General features: G+C 41.9%; 1 long non-coding RNA gene and 1 other non-coding gene across 3 annotated transcripts in view; one reads left to right on the forward strand and one right to left on the reverse strand.

The window, feature by feature from the left end:
- The window catches only part of LOC142666386 (uncharacterized), a 155,313-nt gene that overhangs the window by 108,206 nt on the left and 23,950 nt on the right, over positions 1–23,157 (reverse strand). The gene's annotated exons all lie outside the window — the stretch shown is intronic.
- On the forward strand, positions 959–1,145 carry LOC142666864 (U2 spliceosomal RNA). The gene has a single exon (XR_012851755.1). It is a non-coding gene; the product is annotated as a U2 spliceosomal RNA (small nuclear RNA).

The raw sequence follows: 23,157 nt of genomic DNA on the forward strand, positions 1-23,157 counted from the left end.
GTGATGTGGAGCGAATAACAGGGATATACCTGGAGAGTCAGAGTCAGAGTGAAAGTGAACCAGCCGCCTCGACGCGCGTTTCACAGTGTATTCCTCAGGAGGGGTCTCCTGAGGAATACACTGTGAAACTCTCCGGGTATATCCCTGTTATTCGCTCCACATCACTGTGCTTTTGAAACTTGCACAAAGGCTACTGGAAACTGCTGGGAGAGAGCGTGCATATAAATCTGCAACCTCAAATCCGACACAACTTTGATCAACAAAGTCTAAGGCTACTCTATTCGCCAGAGCCCACCGCAAGGCGGGTTGGTTTTTGCTGCATAGAACCCAGGTTGTTTTAGCAGAGTTCAATGTTGGATGCTGCAATGCAAGCAAACCTAAACAGGAAACCAGACAGCCAGAGGTTAAACAGAAAGTCTAAATCAATAAGCAAGTGGACACCAGGTAAAGCAGATGTCAAAGCCAGCTGGGAAAAGATAATTAAAATCAGCAAACAAGGGGTTAACAAGAGACAAGCCGAGGTCAGTATTCCAAGAAGTCCAAAAGTCAGATGTATGGGGTTTAGTCAAAAGCTTGATCAAGACACCAGAATGTAAGGAAAATCACAAGCAAAGACTGAGTGAGAAGGACAGGTATAAATACTAAACCAAATCTGACAGGCAGAAAGATAGAGAAAAGAGATTGGTTCAAGTAAAAAAAACGGAACCGCCCAGAAGCCAGAACAGTAGTCATGGAGATCATTAAAGGAATAGGTGTTTCCGAACACTTATTTTTTGAGAGACTATAAAAATGTGGGTACTGTAGAAGCAAAAAGGGCATGTATATACAAATGTGGAATGTTTTCCTAACTGAATAAATCTTTTCATTTTGTTACCGGAGCCAAAGATGACTGATTTTAGGTGATATTTTATTATATGTGACTCGTTTAATGTACTTTTATGATATAATTTATTGTAAAATATTATTTGAATCTTTAATAAAAATGATTTGAATCTATGTTCTTATCAGTTTAATATCTGGTACGTACCCTATCTGGGGAACATACATTAAATGGATTTTTAGAACAGTGAGATGGAAAGAGAGCCTGCTGTCCACTCCACGCATTGACCTAGCATTGCAATACCTCCAGGACTAGTGCACACCTTCCAGGTAGCTGCAGCCGCTGCCTGCCTCTCTCCTAGTCCATAGTCCTGTGCTGGCAACTGCAATGACCCTAGTGCGCGGGCACAAAATTCACTGACCCAGTCCCTGTTGCCTGTCTCCAGGACTATTTAAGGCACCTCCGCTATCCACCTGGCGGGTGCCTGAGCAGCATTGGAAGAACCTATCGTATCCTGCAATTGTACCAGTGTGCATCAGATTCCCACCCGCTATTGCTCTCTGGTGTCAGCCACCCCCCGCTATTGCTCTCAGGTGTCAGTCAGTACCTAGTTGTCCAAAACCCGGCCTGAACGGCGGCGATTAAACTTCCGCACTCCACCTCTCCCATTTCAGATTTGGAATAATACGCGTCAGGGATGCCCCCTGTCCCCTCTTTTATTTGTGCTCTGTATTGAACCCCTTGCAGCTCAAATACAGCAATCCATAGATATAGCAGGGGTCAAGAGACAAGATAAAGAGTTCAATGTCTCCTTATTTGCAGATGACGTCCTCTTGACTATCACTAAACCTCATACCTCCCTTCCTACCCTTACTACCGTTCTTCATAGGTATGGACGGCTTTCAGGTTATAAAACTAATACCTCTAAGACGGAAGCGCTCCCTCTTAATGTCCCACACCAAGAACTATTGCTCCTCAAACACAACTACACCTACAACTGGAAGGAGGCCTCCCTGACTTACTTGGGAGTCCAGCTCACTCCCTCTTATACATCGGTTTACAAGGCTAATTTCCCTCCCCTTTTTGTAGAACTGCGTAGACTTATGGCCAGGTGGGGTTCTCTCCCCATGTCCTTTTTTGGACGCATTGCAGTGGTAAAAATGACCCTGCTTCCTAAATTATTGTACTTCTTTGAGACCCTACCAGTGGCAGTACCTATGAGGGAACTGAGGGCAATGCAGTCTTCCATCCTCAGGTTCATTGGCACTCCGGCAGACATAGAATCCCGAAATCTGTTTTATTGTCAGGTCGATCTGCAGGGGGGGCTGTCTGCTCCTCACGTTGTGAAGTACTACTGGGCATCCCATCTTTGCCGCATTCCCTGTTGGGTGTCCCTTCGGGTATACAACAAGTGGACTGAAATAGAGAAATTGTGGATGGCTCCTGTTCATCCTAACTCTTTGTTATGGGGCGACCCGCTGGCCGTCTTCGTCTCTGTTGGGTCCCATGTGCTTTCAACGGGAGGTATGGGAAGCTTGTAAAAAACACTTTTGTTTGGCGTCGGGTTGTCCGCCTTTGACCTCGGTACTATATACTCCAACTATTCTAGGGGGTACTACCTCCCGAGTGGTCCGATTGTGGACGGGGGCAGAGGTGTCACTACCCCTACAAACTTTGAAAAACGGTGTCGCCATACTACCACTACTAAAGGGCTCATATCCGCTATTTACACAATACTGCTATCCCCGGATGACTCCCCTCCACCTGGGCATAGATATATGTTAAAGTGGGAGACCCTGTTGAATAAATCCATCCCTTCCTCGTTGTGGCAGATCATCTGGTCACAAGCATCTAGAACTTCCCTTTGTACTACATATAAAGAAAATCAATCTAAAATTCTTATGTTTTGGTATCATACCCCTGCCTTCTTGCATAGCTTCGATCTGGGTATCCCATCAGATTGTTGGCAATGTAGAGACCAGAGGGGAGACCTGTTCCATATCTTTTGGAGCTGCTCCCTGGTGCAACAGTTTTGGCTGGAGCTTAGGAATTTGGCGGTGGCGGTGTTGCAGCAGGATATTCCTCTAGACCCTGTTCATTATCTCCTGAATGTCCCTCCTAGGTCTTTGGGGAAACCCCCAGCTCGACTTTTTCGTCACTTTCTCATGGCTGCTAAAACCCTGATTGCTTGGAAGTGGAGACAGACTGCCCCTCCTTCTCACATCGACTTACTGACTAGAATTAGGGAAATTCGCACTATGGAACATATGACGGCCTCACTTGACAATACACTGGACAGATTTACAGTGTTCTGGGATCCGTGGGATAAGTATTGGCTACCGATATCTCTGACTTAGAACTTTGATTGGTCTTTGATTGACCTTTTTTGTTTTCTTCCCCCCTCCCTTTTGTCTTTCTCCCGGTGTCTTGTTTTGTCTGATTGGATTTTCTAATATGACAAATGGATTGTATGGCCTGCACATATGTCCTTAGTGTATTTTGAAACTTTTCAATAAAAATACCAAAACCAAAACCCGGCCTGGATCCAGTCTGCTGTTAGTGTCTGCCTGTGGGTTCAGCTACCTGCCTGTGTCTGGCTAGGCTACCCGCTATCAGCTTCCATCCACCCCTGCTCAGGTGTTTGCAACATGACATATTATAATGTTCCATGCAACACTGCTTTGCTGGCAGCAGAAAAAAACATTAGAACTTGTGTGCAAAATGTTGGGAAAATGTAATCCTGTTAGCTGGCCCATCTATGGTAACTCGCTGCACTTGAGCCGGCCACTGATTGATGCACCTGAGTTGAGTGGTGAAGTGGATGGATGTTCCTAATGAACAGCAGCAGATAGGCGCTGCATGCAGCAGAAGCAGCAGCAGCAGTAACTCCATCCCATCCGCCATCATGGAACTGTGCGTGTGTGCATGCATGCGCTGGACGGATGAATGGACGACCGTCCTAAGGTCCGCGGTTTTATGGACCCATTCGGTTCTATTGGCCGCGGACACCTTTCGGTAGAACCGGAATTCTGGAGCATGTCCTATTTTTTGTATTTTACGGCCCGTGCTCCCATAGTTTGTATGGGACCACAGCCCGAAAATGCGGGCTGTGATTACGGGCACGGCCGTGTGCATGGGGTCTAAGGCATAATTACTGACAGTAATTACGGACCCATTCATTTCTATTGGCCATGGACACCTTTCAGTATTTTTACTGATTGGATGTCATCAATATGTTGCCTAGCAATGCTTCCGGAAATACGGACGGTTTATGAATGCACTGTAGTCATCCGTATTTACGGAATCTCCCATAGACTTCTATGGGAAAGTCCTTGCCGTAATTACTAACAAGAATAGGACAGGTTCTATAATTTTTTCAGAACGGACACCCATTAGTAAAAATACTGAAAGGTGTCTGTGGCCAATAGAAATGAATGGGTCTGTAATTACTGTCAGTAATTACGGTCTGTAATTACTGATGAAAAATACTGTCGTGTGCATGGGGCCTAAGCACTTAGGCCTCATGCTCACGTTCGTGCCCGTAATCACGGCCCTCGGGTCGCATTTTCGTGCCATGCTCCCATACGAAGTATGGGAGCACGGCCTGCAAAAAATAAAAAGTAGGACATGCTCCATATTTCCCGGCACAGCCCTACGGCACGGACACTCTTCCGTAGCGATACGGAAAGGTGTCCGCGGCTAAATAACCGGGCGGGTCCGTAATTACGGACCGTATTGCGGTCCACAATTACAGATTTTTTTAACAGTTAAGTGTGCATGAGGCCTTAAGTTGCAACACACATGCGCCTACAAAGATAAATTTTTATGTGTTACTATGTTACCTGGAAGACTAACAAACTGTGGAAGAAGGTGTCAGCGATTTTTTGGAATGGATGCTTAATTCCCATTTTGCAGTCTCCTCCTTTTGGCCTTCAGGAGGCTGCTGTGCAGAAGCACATCTTGCTCGGTCAACATCAAAATGGAGACTGACCGACTGAATTGGAGGGCTCCGGTGGAACTCTGCGCGTCTCACAATGGGAGGCCTTAGCAGCCAGAGGCGGTGATGTCATTCTGATGATGAAATTCCAGTCATTGACACAAGGCCTCAATCTAAAACCCGGATTTATGAGTCACTACATGGACACACATCACATCCCCCATCAGACTGACTCCAGATCCCTTATCTCCTAAGACATCACCCCTATAACCTCAGTTTTATTGCCCCATCTTATCTTAATGATGTATCACCTCATGTACTAATTGTCTTTGTGTAACATCTTAAATGTTGTGCTTTAATCTTGTGTCATTAATTTGATTATTTGCCTGAAGAAGGAGCCTCTGCGCTCTGAAAGCCGCATATAGAACTTTTATGGTTAACCAATAAAGGTATCATACCTACTATACGATTATCTTTTTTGATACAAAAGTATTTAACATGGCATAAAGTAATGGCCAAAACTATTGCAAACCAGGTAAAAACAGTGATCAGCAAACATATACACCCGGATCAGGTTTGTGGGGCTGACCTGGAAGAAGCATTACAGAGATTTTAAAAATAATTGTAAATGTTATATGGTACTCAAAAAACCGGAGTCAAGGTTTAGCTCTTTTAGCACTGGACCTTGAGATGGGTTTTGATAGAATTTCACATGTGTACCCTTGTTAGCGGTTTAAAAAAAAATAGCAATCCCATAGGTAATTTTAAGTCGTAATAAGATTTTATTTTAGTCGTTCTATTAATGGGTTATTAACAGAAAATGTGATTTTAAAGTCTGGAGTGAAGCAGAGGTGTCCTCTCTCCCCGATTTTATTCATATGTGCAATGGAGCCCCTATTGCGTCATATACGCAAAAATGAGGTTATCAGAGGGGTTCCTATCCCTGAGGAGGCGGCGGTGGCAACCAGGTGAAAGTACTGAGCTGCATGGATGATGTACAGTAGCATGCACAGACCCTGCTTCACTCAAAAGAACCCTAGGCTGCCCAGAGGACCCTAGGCTGCACAATGCTGCCTGAGCATTGGAGTGACTCCAGAAATGAGCATAAGGCAAGACGAGATTAAAATTCTTGGCATACTTTTTAATGAGGCAAATAATCGGATTGTCAATTCGGATGGGATTTTATGTAAAATGGAAAAGAAGATCTATTTTTGGAACCTAAGAGAACGGACGATGGAGGGCAAGGTACTAATAATAAAGATGATTTTACAGCCCCCAATGCTCTAAGTTGGAATGGTTTTCCCTTTATCCGATGTTTTTATCAAACGATTAAGCAGAATTATTTTTATGTTTTTATGGGGTTCAAAAATGGAAACATTAAAAAGAGATCATATGTAAAACAGCAAGTTGAATGGTGGGAAAGATGTCCCAAATTTGCATGTTCTCTTTTATGTAAAATTGTTCTATTTTAAGTGTTTTAATTCCAATGGCGTTTTAGGTTGTTTTTTTTTAAGTATGCGCACGGTATGGTTTTTAAAAAATGGTATATGCCTCCCTTGAATTCCCCCATGTTTTTTTATGACCCCCAAAGCATTATGTTATTTTAGCGAAAATGATCGGAGTGTCTTATTTAACACCTTCCCGACCACCCCACGTAGATTAACGGGCTGCAGCACTTGTCCTTGTGCCTGCAGCCCGTTAATCTACGTGTGCTCCTAACAGAGGACACAGGTGGTCCCCGCAGCCCGGCATCTCCCAGTACAGGCTGCTACTAGCAGCCTTAGTACTGGGGGAAAACATTGGGTCGGATCACAACGGTCAATAGCGACGGCCGCATTTAAGTTGTTAACAATATCGGCACCCCTCCACGCGATTGCGGGGGGCCGATAGTTGCTATGGCAACTGGAAGCCTAACAAAGGCATCCAGTCTGCCATCCATGGAAGAATGAATGGTAAAGGCATTTTGTGGGGAACTCGCTACAGGTGTCTTTGATTAGAGCCCCAAGACATAACTTTGCTTGGGGCCCCAGAAATGCCAAATGTGCCCCTTAGGGTTAGTACAAGGATACTTACTGCTGGGGCCCTGTATCTAAGGATACATTCACACGAGCGTGACAGATTTACGTGCGTAAAAATGCGCATAAATCTGGTCGTGTGCGTTACGCGTTGCACCAGTGTGCTTCACGTGTGGCATGTGTTTTTCACGCACTCGCAAGCACTTTTTTTTTCCCAGTGTAATTGATGCGTGAAACACGGACAGCACACAGATGTCATCCGTGAGCTGCACGCACCCATTGACGTCAATGGGCGGCTTGGTGCGTGAAATACACCAACATAGGACATGCAGTGAGTTTCACGCAACGGACACTCGCTGTGTGAAAACTCACGTATATGTGTGAATGGCCCCGTTGATATCAATGGGTCCGTGTGCTGTGCGTTATTTCAATGTACAGCACACGGACGAGAATCACGCTCGTCTGAATGAGCCCCAGGTCTATCATGTGTGATACTGTCTGCTGGGGCCCTGTATCCAAGCCCATCATGCATGATAATGTCTGCTGAGACAATGCATCGAATTCTATCCAGTGGTGTATCTATAGGAGCCTTAGTCTTATAGATATGCTATCTCCGATATGTATGTAAAAATGTATTTATTTTTCGGGGGGAGGGGGGGTAAATATATGTCTCGGGGATTGTGCCCCTGATCTTTTAAAGACCCTAGCAATGCCCCTTCTCCCAGTCAGAAAAGTCGGTAGCTGGAATCATGGTATATAGAGAAAGCTTTAAGGTAAATGTGTAAGTGGTACTCATTCACATTTTTTGCTATAACATTTTAGTATTACTGGTATCAATAATACTTCTCTTCATCACCACCTATTAGAGAGTGGTGCGGTCATGCTGATGTACTAAAAACATTACGTCCTAAATTCATATAATACACATGTACTGTGCCAAATTTGTTGAATTCGATAACAAAGAAAGCTGATAGGTGCTAAATTATGATATATATCGGATTCAGGAAGCCTTCTGTACCGTTATAAGCCTGGTAGATTTCTGCTTCTCCAATGGAAGTCGTATTCAATGGTGTGTAAAGTAGCACTACAGATAGATAGGTCTGGTTCATTGTGTCTCCCTCCCAAAGCCCCTCTATGGAACAATCCTGTTTGGTCACATTTGTACACAATTAAGGACTTTCGCACTTCGGTAGATTGGGAATTAAATATGTTGATCAAATAATTACAGATTATGTGGGGTTCTGTTCATTTACTAACATTCAGCGATCCTCTCCTATTACCAATTCATGTTTTATCGCTACCTACAACTTAGACATAGGGCATCCCTTCTTAATGATTTGGCTAAGCCACTTACGAGATTTTGAGTTTCTCTGTACCTTCGGGGGTTAAACCTTTTAAGATAATTTATGAGAAATGAAGAGGTGACAGGTTTGCTGTCCACTGATTGGTAGAAGGATGAAGAATCCTTTACGTCTTCAGTGGTCAGTACCAGGAAAGCCCTTATTCAGTTTACATTTCTTTATAGGAATTATTATACACCTAAGAAGATGTTTAGACGGGTACTCATGCCAAACGGCTGATGTTTTAGATGCCTTTCACATAAAGGAAGTTTTTTACATGCCGTTTGGAAGTGTTGCTACTTTCCGGTCTCAAGTCTCTTAGGCTCTGTTCACATCTGCGTCATGGCTTTCGTTATAACACAGTACTGTATCCGTCGTATGACAGATATCAGCGCCGCCCATTGGACCCCATTGCCTTATAACGGGGTCAAACTGTTTCTGGCATTGTACCCACACTATTTTTGATTTCAGATTTGATAAAGGTCGAATTCGATTACCATTATAGAACAATAAATCGTATGTATATTAAAATGAATAAGCATTCACTCACAGGAAGTCAGCAATAATACTTACACATAACAGGCAAAGGACAATCGTTCATTAAGGCCAAGTGGTGATATAGTCTTTAACAAGGTAATCTGTAACGTCCGTGGTCGCTGACCATGAACTCCTTCCATCCGGTCGACGTCCTTCTCTCCAGAGATGTCTGCACATACGGCCATCCTGTTCCACAGTGACCACCAGGGTGCGCTCGCAAGCTCAGTCCAGACTTAAGAAGCCAAAGCGCACGCAGGTGGGAAATTGAGCTGATTGCTCCCAGAGCACCCTGGGCTATAAGAAGGGCTGTGCCCCTCCCTGCAATGCCTGAGTGTTGTTTGTCATATCCAAAGTTTGTCTATGCAAATGGTCTCCTAGTGTTTTCCAGTTCCCAGTATCCTGTGCTATCCTGGTCAAGTGCCGTGCTGAGCTGTAGTCGTGCTGTGCTGTATTCCACGCCTGTCCTGCTACTCCACGCTGATGTCTACCTGCTGCCTTAGTCCCAGCCGAGCCTGCCTTGCTACTGTCCGAGCTGCCACAGGTATCCTATACGAACTATAGACTGTGACCTGCGTCCTGTTGGCCAGCTGCCATACCGTCAAGGCGGTACGGCCCAGTGGGTCCACGAACCAAACGTGACATAATCCATTTGCACTCGGTTTTTGCCAGTTTCTGCCTTAAATCTCCACCTCTAGAGCCAAGGCATACATGGTCAATCCCTCTGACCTGTGGTCCATTGACACATATGATGTGTAAAGAAGTGTTTAGCCACCGGTTTTAACATATGAATTTGGTCATGTTCTGTTGGTAGAAGTGATCCAGCCTTCTTGATGTAATTTATATGTTCAAGTATCCGTACACGTAATTCCCTTGACGTTAATCCAATGTAGATTAGTCCACAGGGAAAAGTCGCATAATAAATGACTCCCGATGTTCTACAATTTATATGATGTATTCATGATCCACTTCTAAGTTCAAAAACGTGTCCATCTTTACCATGTATTTACATGCCATACAATCTCCGCATGCTTGTGAACCCCATTTCGATCCTTTAGACTGAAATATAAAGTTGGACCTGGGTGGCACATAGTGGCTGTGGACGAGCATGTCACCAATAGTACTACTGCGTTTGGCCACGATTTGAGATGTTCTTGGTAATAGATTTTTAAGATCATTATCTTGTTGGAGAATTGGCCAATATTTGTACAGGATTTGTGTCATATCCCGCCATCTAGTATGGAAGTTAGTAATTATTTGTACTTGTGTCTACTGTTGGATAGGTCGTGCTCTAGGTATCAATAATTCCTTTCTTTGTTGACTTCTCGCCCTTTGAACGTGGATAAATTGTCCAATTGGAATGGCCCTGATGACATGCTGGGGATGAGATGATGTGGTATGTAAGACAGCATTTAACACTTGTCTGTTTACGGTGAACCGTGGTACGGATAACACCATCCAGGTCAACCAACAATTTACTCACCTCACCTTCCTCTTCTTCTTCTTCCCACTGGGTCCCCTCAGACTCCTGCCGCAGCTCATACAAGGTCCTGACGCTGAGCAGTACCTTGTATAAGCCGCGGCATACTGAGGGGACCCGGAGGGGAGAAGAGGTCCGATGGGGTCTGATCGGGGTAGGGGGGAAGGTACGAGGCCGGATACGAGTCTCTAACTTGCTACGCCCCCTCAGAGTGAAATCTACGCCAGCTGGCGTAAATTATTTAACTGGCATAGAAATTTTTATAAGTTCCCCCCTTTGTGATAACTTTAATTTTTCCAGAGTGGTGTTCCCACAGGTCTGCGTCTTGGGGATCATAGATGAAGTTAAACAGCGATTCTATACTAGGCTGTTCTTCTGTTTAGTACTTTTCCAGGAAGGCTCATATGAGGATGTGGAAGTCGGAAGATCAGCCTTGTCGCGCTTACTGGAAAAATATTGTAAACTCCAATGATCCGATGTATAAGAAGTTGTATGTGCTGCTGAAATTTCAAAAAAGTGTAGGATAAAAGGCTCACATGTTCTGCCACAGCGACTTCAATGGTCAGGCTGTAATGAGATGTAGGGTAATGTCTTACCCAGCTTAGGGTGTACTTAGTTTTGATGATGTGTGTCAATGCTAGAAGCTGTTGTATTGTAAGATTTTGGACTATTTCAATTTAAAAATAAAACCAATTAGAAAAAAAAGTGCGTTCAGTCCCTCAGTAGGTCTGCCTCAATGCTTGGTACACCACTGACTGTACCCACACTTTATTCATCTCATTCCAAGTTCAGCACAGTCCTCTCCTGAAATACTATGTGCTGCTGGAACTTTTTTCTGTCAAAATGTTTTAGTTCCTGACAATGCACATCATGACTTTCCTCACATCATGGACCCTACTACAAGCAGTCGTTGCCTACACTTTACTGCAGGACGGAAAAAGTTATGGTTATTGTTTCCAACACAATATATCCACCTTTTATAATCATGTCATTTTTAGGTCTAATATTCTGTGCTGACTAATTTTTCTATATATGTTTATAGTCCGTGCTCTGTTTTTCTGATACAGAACTCCAAATCTCCTTCATAGACATATATTTAAAACAGAACGTCCTGGCTTCCTGCAGTCACCACTAGAGGGAGCATGGGAGCTTTACAGGGGGTTATCCAGACATTTATTTTTATAGATGGCCTCTCCTTAGGATAAGTCATCAATATCAGAACGGTGGGGCTCCGACTCCCTGCACCCCCAACCGATCAGCTGACTGAAGCGTTCGTCGCCGCAATTAGTTCAGTGTTTACCAGGTACAGCGCCGTACATATCGGTAGTGGCTGTGTATGGGATTGCTGCTCAGGAACTTCAATCCCACACAGGGTCGAACAGTATTATGGGGGATGTGTGAATGATACTACATCTTATATACAGGCAAGAGACCATCCTCCCACATTACTATATATGACATGCAGGCTAGAGACCCTCCTCAGCTATTAGTATATATTACATGCAGGCTAGAGACCCTCCTCAGCTATTACTATATATTACATGCAGGCTAGAGACCATCCTCCCACATTACTATATATGACATGCAGGCTAGAGACCCTCCTCAGCTATTACTATATATGACATGCAGGCTAGAGACCCTCCTCAGCTATTACTATATATTACATGCACACTAGAGACCCCCCTCCTCATTACTATATATTATATGCAAACTAGAGACCCCCCTCCTCATTACTATATATTATATGCACACTAGTGACCCCCCCACATTACTATATATTATATGCACAGTAGTGACCCCCCCACATTACTATATATTATATGCACAGTAGAGACCCCCCTCCTCATTACTATATATTATATGCACACTAGAGACCCCCTCCTCATTACTATATATTATATGCACACTAGTGACCCCCGCAACATTACTATATATTATATGCACACTAGATACCCCCTCCTCATTACTATATATTATATGCACACTAGATACCCCCTCCTCATTACTATATATTATATGCACACTAGAGACCCCCCTCCTCATTACTATATATTATATGCACACTAGTGACCCCCCCACATTACTATATATTATATGCACACTAGAGACCCCCTCCTCATTACTATATATTATATGCACACTAGTGACCCCCTCCTCATTACTATATATTATATGCACACTAGAGACCCCCCTCCTCATTACTATATATTATATGCACACTAGAGACCCCCTCCTCATTACTATATATTATATGCACACTATAGACCCCCTCCTCATTACTATATATTATATGCACACTAGAGACCCCCTCCTCATTACTATATATTATATGCACACTAGAGACCCCCCTCCTCATTACTATATATTATATGCACACTAGAGACCCCCTCCTCATTACTATATATTATATGCACACTAGAGACCCCCTCCTCATTACTATATATTATATGCACACTAGAGACCCCCTCCTCATTACTATATATTATATGCACACTAGAGACCCCCCTCCTCATTACTATATATTATATGCACACTAGTGACCCCCTCCTCATTACTATATATTATATGCACACTAGAGACCCCCCTCCTCATTACTATATATTATATGCACGCTAGAGACCCCCCTCCTCATTACTATATATTATATGCACACTAGTGACCCCCTCCTCATTACTATATATTATATGCACACTAGAGACCCCCCTCCTCATTACTATATATTATATGCACACTAGAGACCCCCCTCCTCATTACTATATATTATATGCACACTAGAGACCCCCTCCTCATTACTATATATTATATGCACACTAGAGACCCCCCTCCTCATTACTATATATTATATGCACAGTAGAGACCCCCCTCCTCATTACTATATATTATATGCACACTATAGACCCCCTCCTCATTACTATATATTATATGCACACTAGAGACCCCCTCCTCATTACTATATATTATATGCACACTAGAGACCCCCCCCTCCTCATTACTATATATTATATGAACAGTAGAGACCCCCCTCCTCATTACTATATATTATATGCACACTATAGACCCCCTCCTCATTACTATATATTATATGCACACTAGAGACCCCCTCCTCATTACTATATATTATATGCACACTAGAGACCCCCCTCCTCATTACTATATATTATATGCACACTAGTGACCCCCCCCACATTACTATATATTATATGCACACTAGAGACCCCCCTCCTCATTACTATATATTATATGCACACTAGAGACCCCCTCCTCATTACTATATATTATATGCACACTAGTGACCCCCCCACATTACTATATATTATATGCACAGTAGAGACCCCCCTCCTCATTACTATATATTATATGCACACTAGAGACCCCCCCACATTACTATATATTATATGCACAGTAGAGACCCCCCTCCTCATTACTATATATTATATGCACACTAGAGACCCCCTCCTCATTACTATATATTATATGCACACTATAGACCCCCTCCTCATTACTATATATTATATGCACACTAGAGACCCCCTCCTCATTACTATATATTATATGCACACTAGAGACCCCCTCCTCATTACTATATATTATATGCACACTATAGACCCCCTCCTCATTACTATATATTATATGCACACTAGAGACCCCCTCCTCATTACTATATATTATATGCACACTAGAGACCCCCCCCTCCTCATTACTATATATTATATGCACACTAGAGACCCCCTCCTCATTACTATATATTATATGCACACTAGAGACCCCCCTCCTCATTACTATATATTATATGCACACTAGAGACCCCCCCCTCCTCATTACTATATATTATATGCACACTAGAGACCCCCTCCTCATTACTATATATTATATGCACACTAGAGACCCCCCTCCTCATTACTATATATTATATGCACACTAGAGACCCCCCTCCTCATTACTATATATTATATGCACACTAGAGACCCCCTCCTCATTACTATATATTATATGCACGCTAGAGACCCCCCTCCTCATTACTATATATTATATGCACACTAGAGACCCCCTCCTCATTACTATATATTATATGCACACTATAGACCCCCTCCTCATTACTATATATTATATGCACACTAGAGACCCCCTCCTCATTACTATATATTATATGCACACTAGAGACCCCCTCCTCATTACTATATATTATATGCACACTAGAGACCCCCCTCCTCATTACTATATATTATATGCACACTAGAGACCCCCCTCCTCATTACTATATATTATATGCACACTATAGACCCCCTCCTCATTACTATATATTATATGCACACTAGAGACCCCCCTCCTCATTACTATATATTATATGCACACTAGAGACCCCCTCCTCATTACTATATATTATATGCACACTAGAGACCCCCTCCTCATTACTATATATTATATGCACACTAGAGACCCCCCTCCTCATTACTATATATTATATGCACACTAGAGACCCCCCTCCTCATTACTATATATTATATGCACACTATAGACCCCCTCCTCATTACTATATATTATATGCACACTATAGACCCCCTCCTCATTACTATATATTATATGCACACTAGAGACCCCCTCCTCATTACTATATATTATATGCACACTAGAGACCCCCTCCTCATTACTATATATTATATGCACACTAGAGACCCCCCTCCTCATTACTATATATTATATGCACACTAGAGACCCCCCTCCTCATTACTATATATTATATGCACACTATAGACCCCCTCCTCATTACTATATATTATATGCACACTAGAGACCCCCCTCCTCATTACTATATATTATATGCACACTAGAGACCCCCCTCCTCATTACTATATATTATATGCACACTAGAGACCCCCCTCCTCATTACTATATATTATATGCACACTAGAGACCCACTCCTCATTACTATATATTATATGCACAGTAGAGACCCCCCTCCGCATTACTATATATTATATTCACACTAGAGACCCCCTCCTCATTACTATATATTATATGCACACTAGAGACCCCCCTCCTCATTACTATATATTATATGCACGCTAGAGACCCCCCTCCTCATTACTATATATTATATGCACACTAGAGACCCCCCTCCTCATTACTATATATTATATGCACGCTAGAGACCCCCCTCCTCATTACTATATATTATATGCAAACTAGAGACCCCCCTCCTCATTACTATATATTATATGCACACTAGAGACCCCCCTCCTCATTACTATATATTATATGCACACTAGTGACCCCCCTCCTCATTACTATATATTATATGCACACTAGAGACCCCCTCCTCATTACTATATATTATATGCACACTAGAGACCCCCCTCCTCATTACTATATATTATATGCACACTAGAGACCCCCCTCCTCATTACTATATATTATATGCACACTAGAGACCCCCCTCCTCATTACTATATATTATATGCACACTAGAGACCCCCTCCTCATTACTATATATTATATGCACACTAGAGACCCCCCTCCTCATTACTATATATTATATGCACACTAGAGACCCCCCTCCTCATTACTATATATTATATGCACACTAGAGACCCCCTCCTCATTACTATATATTATATGCACACTAGAGACCCCCCTCCTCATTACTATATATTATATGCACGCTAGAGACCCCCCTCCTCATTACTATATATTATATGCACGCTAGAGACCCCCCTCCTCATTACTATATATTATATGCACACTAGATACCCCCCTCCTCATTACTATATATTATATGCACACTAGAGACCCCCTCCTCATTACTATATATTATATGCACACTAGTGACCCCCCCCCCACATTACTATATATTATATGCACACTAGAGACCCCCTCCTCATTACTATATATTATATGCACACTAGAGACCCCCTCCTCATTACTATATATTATATGCACACTAGAGACCCCCCTCCTCATTACTATATATTATATGCACACTAGAGACCCCCCTCCTCATTACTATATATTATATGCACACTAGAGACCCCCCTCCTCATTACTATATATTATATGCACACTAGTGACCCCCCCACATAACTATATATTATATGCACACTAGAGACCCCCCTCCTCATTACTATATATTATATGCACACTAGAGACCCCCTCCTCATTACTATATATTATATGCACACTAGAGACCCCCCTCCTCATTACTATATATTATATGCACGCTAGAGACCCCCCTCCTCATTACTATATATTATATGCACACTAGAGACCCCCTCCTCATTACTATATATTATATGCACGCTAGAGACCCCCCTCCTCATTACTATATATTATATGCACACTAGAGACCCCCCTCCTCATTACTATATATTATATGCACACTAGTGACCCCCTCCTCATTACTATATATTATATGCACACTAGAGACCCCCTCCTCATTACTATATATTATATGCACACTAGAGACTCCCCTCCTCATTACTATATATTATATGCACACTAGAGACCCCCTCCTCATTACTATATATTATATGCACGCTAGAGACCCCCCTCCTCATTACTATATATTATATGCACACTAGAGACCCCCCTCCTCATTACTATATATTATATGCACACTAGTGACCCCCCTCCTCATTACTATATATTATATGCACACTAGAGACCCCCCTCCTCATTACTATATATTATATGCACACTAGAGACCCCCTCCTCATTACTATATATTATATGCACAGTAGTGACCCCCCCACATTACTATATATTATATGCACACTAGTGACCCCCCTCCTCATTACTATATATTATATGCACGCTAGAGACCCCCCTCCTCATTACTATATATTATATGCACACTAGAGACCCCCCTCCTCATTACTATATATTATATGCACGCTAGAGACCCCCCTCCTCATTACTATATATTATATGCACACTAGAGACCCCCCTCCTCATTACTATATATTATATGCACACTAGATACCCCCCTCCTCATTACTATATATTATATGCACGCTAGAGACCCCCCTCCTCATTACTATATATTATATGCACACTAGAGACCCCCCTCCTCATTACTATATATTATATGCACACTAGAGACCCCCCTCCTCATTACTATATATTATATGCACACTAGAGACCCCCCTCCTCATTACTATATATTATATGCACACTAGAGACCCCCCTCCTCATTACTATATATTATATGCACACTAGAGACCCCCCCACATTACTATATATTATATGCACGCTAGAGACCCCCCTCCTCATTACTATATATTATATGCACACTAGTGACCCCCCCACATTACTATATATTATATGCACAGTAGAGACCCCCTCCTCATTACTATATATTATATGCAGGCTAGAGACCCCCCTCCTCATTACTATATATTATATGCAGGCTAGAGACCCCCCTCTTCATTACTATATATTATATGCACACTAGAGACCCCCTCCTCATTACTATATATTATATGCACACTAGTGACCCCCCTCCTCATTACTATATATTATATGCACACTAGAGACCCCCTCCTCATTACTATATATTATATGCACACTAGTGACCCCCCCCCACATTACTATATATTATATGCACACTAGAGACCCCCCTCCTCATTACTATTATATGCACGCTAGAGACCCCCCTCCTCATTACTATATATTATATGCACACTAGAGACCCCCCTCCTCATTACTATATATTATATGCACAGTAGAGACGCCCCTCCTCATTACTATATATTATATGCACACTAGAGACCCCCCTCCTCATTACTATATATTATATGCACACTAGAGACCCCACTCCTCATTACTATATATTATATGCACAGTAGAGACCCCTCCTCATTAGTATATATTATATGCACGCTAGAGACCCCCCTCCTCATTACTATATATTATATGCACACTAGAGACCCCCCTCCTCATTACTATATATTATATGCACACTAGTGACCCCCCTCCTCATTACTATATATTATATGCACAATAGAGACCCCCCTCCTCATTACTATATATTATATGCACACTAGTGACCCCCCTCCTCATTACTATATATTATATGCACAGTAGAGACCCCCGCCTCATTACTATATATTATATGCACACTAGAGACCCCCTCCTCATTACTATATATTATATGCACACTAGAGACCCTCTCCTCATTAGTATATATTATATGCACGCTAGAGACCCCCCTCCTCATTACTATATATTATATGCACACTATAGACCCCCTCCTCATTACTATATATTATATGCACACTAGAGACCCCCTCCTCATTACTATATATTATATGCACACTAGAGACCCCCCTCCTCATTACTATATATTATATGCACACTAGAGACCCCCTCCTCATTACTATATATTATATGCACACTAGAGACCCCCCTCCTCATTACTATATATTATATGCACACTAGTGACCCCCCTCCTCATTACTATATATTATATGCACAGTAGAGACCCCCGCCTCATTACTATATATTATATGCACACTAGAGACCCCCTCCTCATTACTATATATTATATGCACACTAGAGACCCCCTCCTCATTAGTATATATTATATGCACGCTAGAGACCCCCCTCCTCATTACTATATATTATATGCACACTATAGACCCCCTCCTCATTACTATATATTATATGCACACTAGAGACCCCCTCCTCATTACTATATATTATATGCACACTAGAGACCCCCCTCCTCATTACTATATATTATATGCACACTAGAGACCCCCTCCTCATTACTATATATTATATGCACACTAGAGACCCCCCTCCTCATTACTATATATTATATGCACACTAGAGACCCCCCTCCTCATTACTATATATTATATGCACACTAGTGACCCCCCTCCTCATTACTATATATTATATGCACAATAGAGACCCCCCTCCTCATTACTATATATTATATGCACACTAGTGACCCCCCTCCTCATTACTATATATTATATGCACACTAGAGACCCCCTCCTCATTACTATATATTATATGCACACTAGTGACCCCCCTCCTCATTACTATATATTATATGCACACTAGAGACCCCCCTCCTCATTACTATATATTATATGCACAGTAGAGACCCCCCTCCTCATTACTATATATTATATGCACACTAGAGACCCCCTCCTCATTACTGTATATTATATGCACACTAGAGACCGCCTCCTCATTACTATATATTATATGCACACTAGAGACCCCCCTCCTCATTACTATATATTATATGCACACTAGTGACCCCCCCCACATTACTATATATTATATGCACAGTAGAGACGCCCCTCCTCATTACTATATATTATATGCACACTAGTGACCCCCCCACATTACTATATATTATATGCACACTAGAGACCCCCCTCCTCATTACTATATATTATATGCACACTAGTGACCCCCTCCTCATTACTGTATATTATATGCACACTACAGACCCCCTTCTCATTACTATATATTATATGCACACTAGTGACCCCCCTCCTCATTACTATATATTATATGCACACTAGTGACCCCCCCACATTACTATATATTATATGCACACTAGAGACCCCCCTCCTCATTACTATATATTATATGCACGCTAGAGACCCCCCTCCTCATTACTATATATTATATGCACACTAGAGACCCCCTCCTCATTACTATATATTATATGCACACTAGAGACCCCCGCACATTACTATATATTATATGCACACTAGAGACCCCCTCCTCATTACTATATATTATATGCACCCTAGAGACCCCCTCCTCATTACTATATATTATATGCACACTAGAGACCCCCCTCCTCATTACTATATATTATATGCACACTAGAGACCCCCCTCCTCATTACTATATATTATATGCACACTAGAGACCCCCTCCTCATTACTATATATTATATGCACACTAGAGACCCCCCTCCTCATTACTATATATTATATGCACACTAGATACCCCCCTCCTCATTACTATATATTATATGCACACTAGTGACCCCCTCCTCATTACTATATATTATATGCACACTAGAGACCCTCTCCTCATTACTATATATTATATGCACACTAGAGACCCCCCTCCTCATTACTATATATTATATGCACACTAGATACCCCCTCCTCATTACTATATATTATATGCACACTAGATACCCCCTCCTCATTACTATATATTATATGCACACTATAGACCCCCCTCCTCATTACTATATATTATATGCACACTAGATACCCCCTCCTCATTACTATATATTATATACATGCTAGAGACCCCCCTCCTCATTACTATATATTATATACATGCTAGAGACCCCCCTCCTCATTACTATATATTATATGCACACTAGATACCCCCTGCTCAATACTAAATATTATATACACGCTAGAGACCCCCCTCCTCATTACTATATATTATATGCACACTAGAGACCCCCTCCTCATTACTATATATTATATACACGCTAGAGACCCCCCTCCTCATTACTATATATTATATGCACACTAGACCCCCCTCCTCATTACTATATATTATATACACGCTAGAGACCCCCCTCCTCATTACTATATATTATATGCACACTAGATACCCCCTCCTCATTACTATATATTATATACATGCTAGAGACCCCCCTCCTCATTACTATATATTATATGCACACTAGTGACCCCCCCACATTACTATATATTATATGCACACTAGAGACCCCCTCCTCATTACTATATATTATATGCACACTAGAGACCCCCCTCCTCATTACTATATATTATATGCACACTAGAGACCCCCCTCCTCATTACTATATATTATATGCACGCTAGAGACCCCCCTCCTCATTACTATATATTATATGCACACTAGTGACCCCCTCCTCATTACTATATATTATATGCACACTAGAGACCCCCGCCTCATTACTATATATTATATGCACACTAGTGACCCCCCTCCTCATTACTATATATTATATGCACGCTAGTGACCCCCCTCCTCATTACTATATATTATATGCAGGCTAGAGACCCCCCCTCTGCATTACTATATATTATATGCACACTAGAGACCCCCTCCTCATTAGTATATATTATATGCACACTAGAGACCCCCCTCCTCATTACTATATATTATATGCACACTAGAGACCCCCCTCCTCATTACTATATATTATATGCACGCTAGAGACCCCCCTCCTCATTACTATATATTATATGCACGCTAGTGACCCCCTCCTCATTACTATATATTATATGCACACTAGAGACCCCCCTCCTCATTACTATATATTATATGCACACTAGTGACCCCCTCCTCATTACTGTATATTATATGCACACTAGTGACCCCCCCACATTACTATATATTATATGCACACTAGAGACCCCCCTCCTCATTACTATATATTATATGCACACTAGTGACCCCCTCCTCATTACTATATATTATATGCACACTAGAGACCCCCCTCCTCATTACTATATATTATATGCACACTAGTGACCCCCTCCTCATTACTGTATATTATATGCACACTAGAGACCCCCTTCTCATTACTATATATTATATGCACACTAGAGACCCCCCTCCTCATTACTATATATTATATGCACACTAGAGACCCCCCTCCTCATTACTATATATTATATGCACACTAGAGACCCCCCTCCTCATTACTATATATTATATGCACACTAGAGACCCCCCTACTCATTACTATATATTATATGCACACTAGTGACCCCCTCCTCATTACTATATATTATATGCACACTAGTGACCCCCTCCTCATTACTATATATTATATGCACACTAGAGACCCCTTCCTCATTACTATATATTATATGCACACTAGAGACCCCCCTCCTCATTACTATATATTATATGCACACTAGAGACCCCCTCCTCATTACTATATATTATATGCACACTAGAGACCCCCCTCCTCATTACTATATATTATATGCACACTAGAGACCCCCCTCCTCATTACTATATATTATATGCACACTAGAGACCCCCTCCTCATTACTATGTATTATATGCACAATAGATACCCCCTCCTCATTACTATATATTATATGCACACTAGTGACCCCCCTCCTCATTACTATATATTATATGCACACTAGAGACCCCCCTCCTCATTACTATATATTATATGCACACTAGTTACCCCCCTCCTCATTACTATATATTATATGCACACTAGAGACCCCCTCCTCATTACTATATATTATATGCACACTAGAGACCCCCTCCTCATTACTATATATTATATGCACAGTAGAGACCCCCGCCTCATTACTATATATTATATGCACACTAGAGACCCCCCCTCCTCATTACTATATATTATATGCACACTAGAGACCCCCCCTCCTCATTACTATATATTATATGCACAGTAGAGACGCCCCTCCTCATTACTATATATTATATGCACACTAGAGACCCCCCTCCTCATTACTATATATTATATGCACACTAGAGACCCCCCTCCTCATTACTATATATTATATGCACACTAGAGACCCCCCTCCTCATTACTATATATTATATGCACGCTAGAGACCCCCCTCCTCATTACTATATATTATATGCACACTAGAGACTCCCCCTCCTCATTACTATATATTATATGCACACTAGAGACTCCCCCTCCTCATTACTATATATTATATGCACACTAGAGACCCCCTCCTCATTACTATATATTATATGCACACTAGAGACCCCCCTCCTCATTACTATATATTATATGCACACTAGAGACCCCCCTCCTCATTACTATATATTATATGCACACTAGAGACCCCCCTCCTCATTACTATATATTATATGCACACTAGAGACTCCCCCTCCTCATTACTATATATTATATGCACACTAGAGACCCCCTCCTCATTACTATATATTATATGCACACTAGAGACCCCCTCCTCATTACTATATATTATATGCACACTAGAGACCCCCCTCCTCATTACTATATATTATATGCACAGTAGAGACGCCCC

Source organism: Rhinoderma darwinii, chromosome 13 (genome assembly GCF_050947455.1).
Source record: "Rhinoderma darwinii isolate aRhiDar2 chromosome 13, aRhiDar2.hap1, whole genome shotgun sequence".
In the NCBI taxonomy this organism is placed as follows: domain Eukaryota; kingdom Metazoa; phylum Chordata; class Amphibia; order Anura; family Rhinodermatidae; genus Rhinoderma; species Rhinoderma darwinii.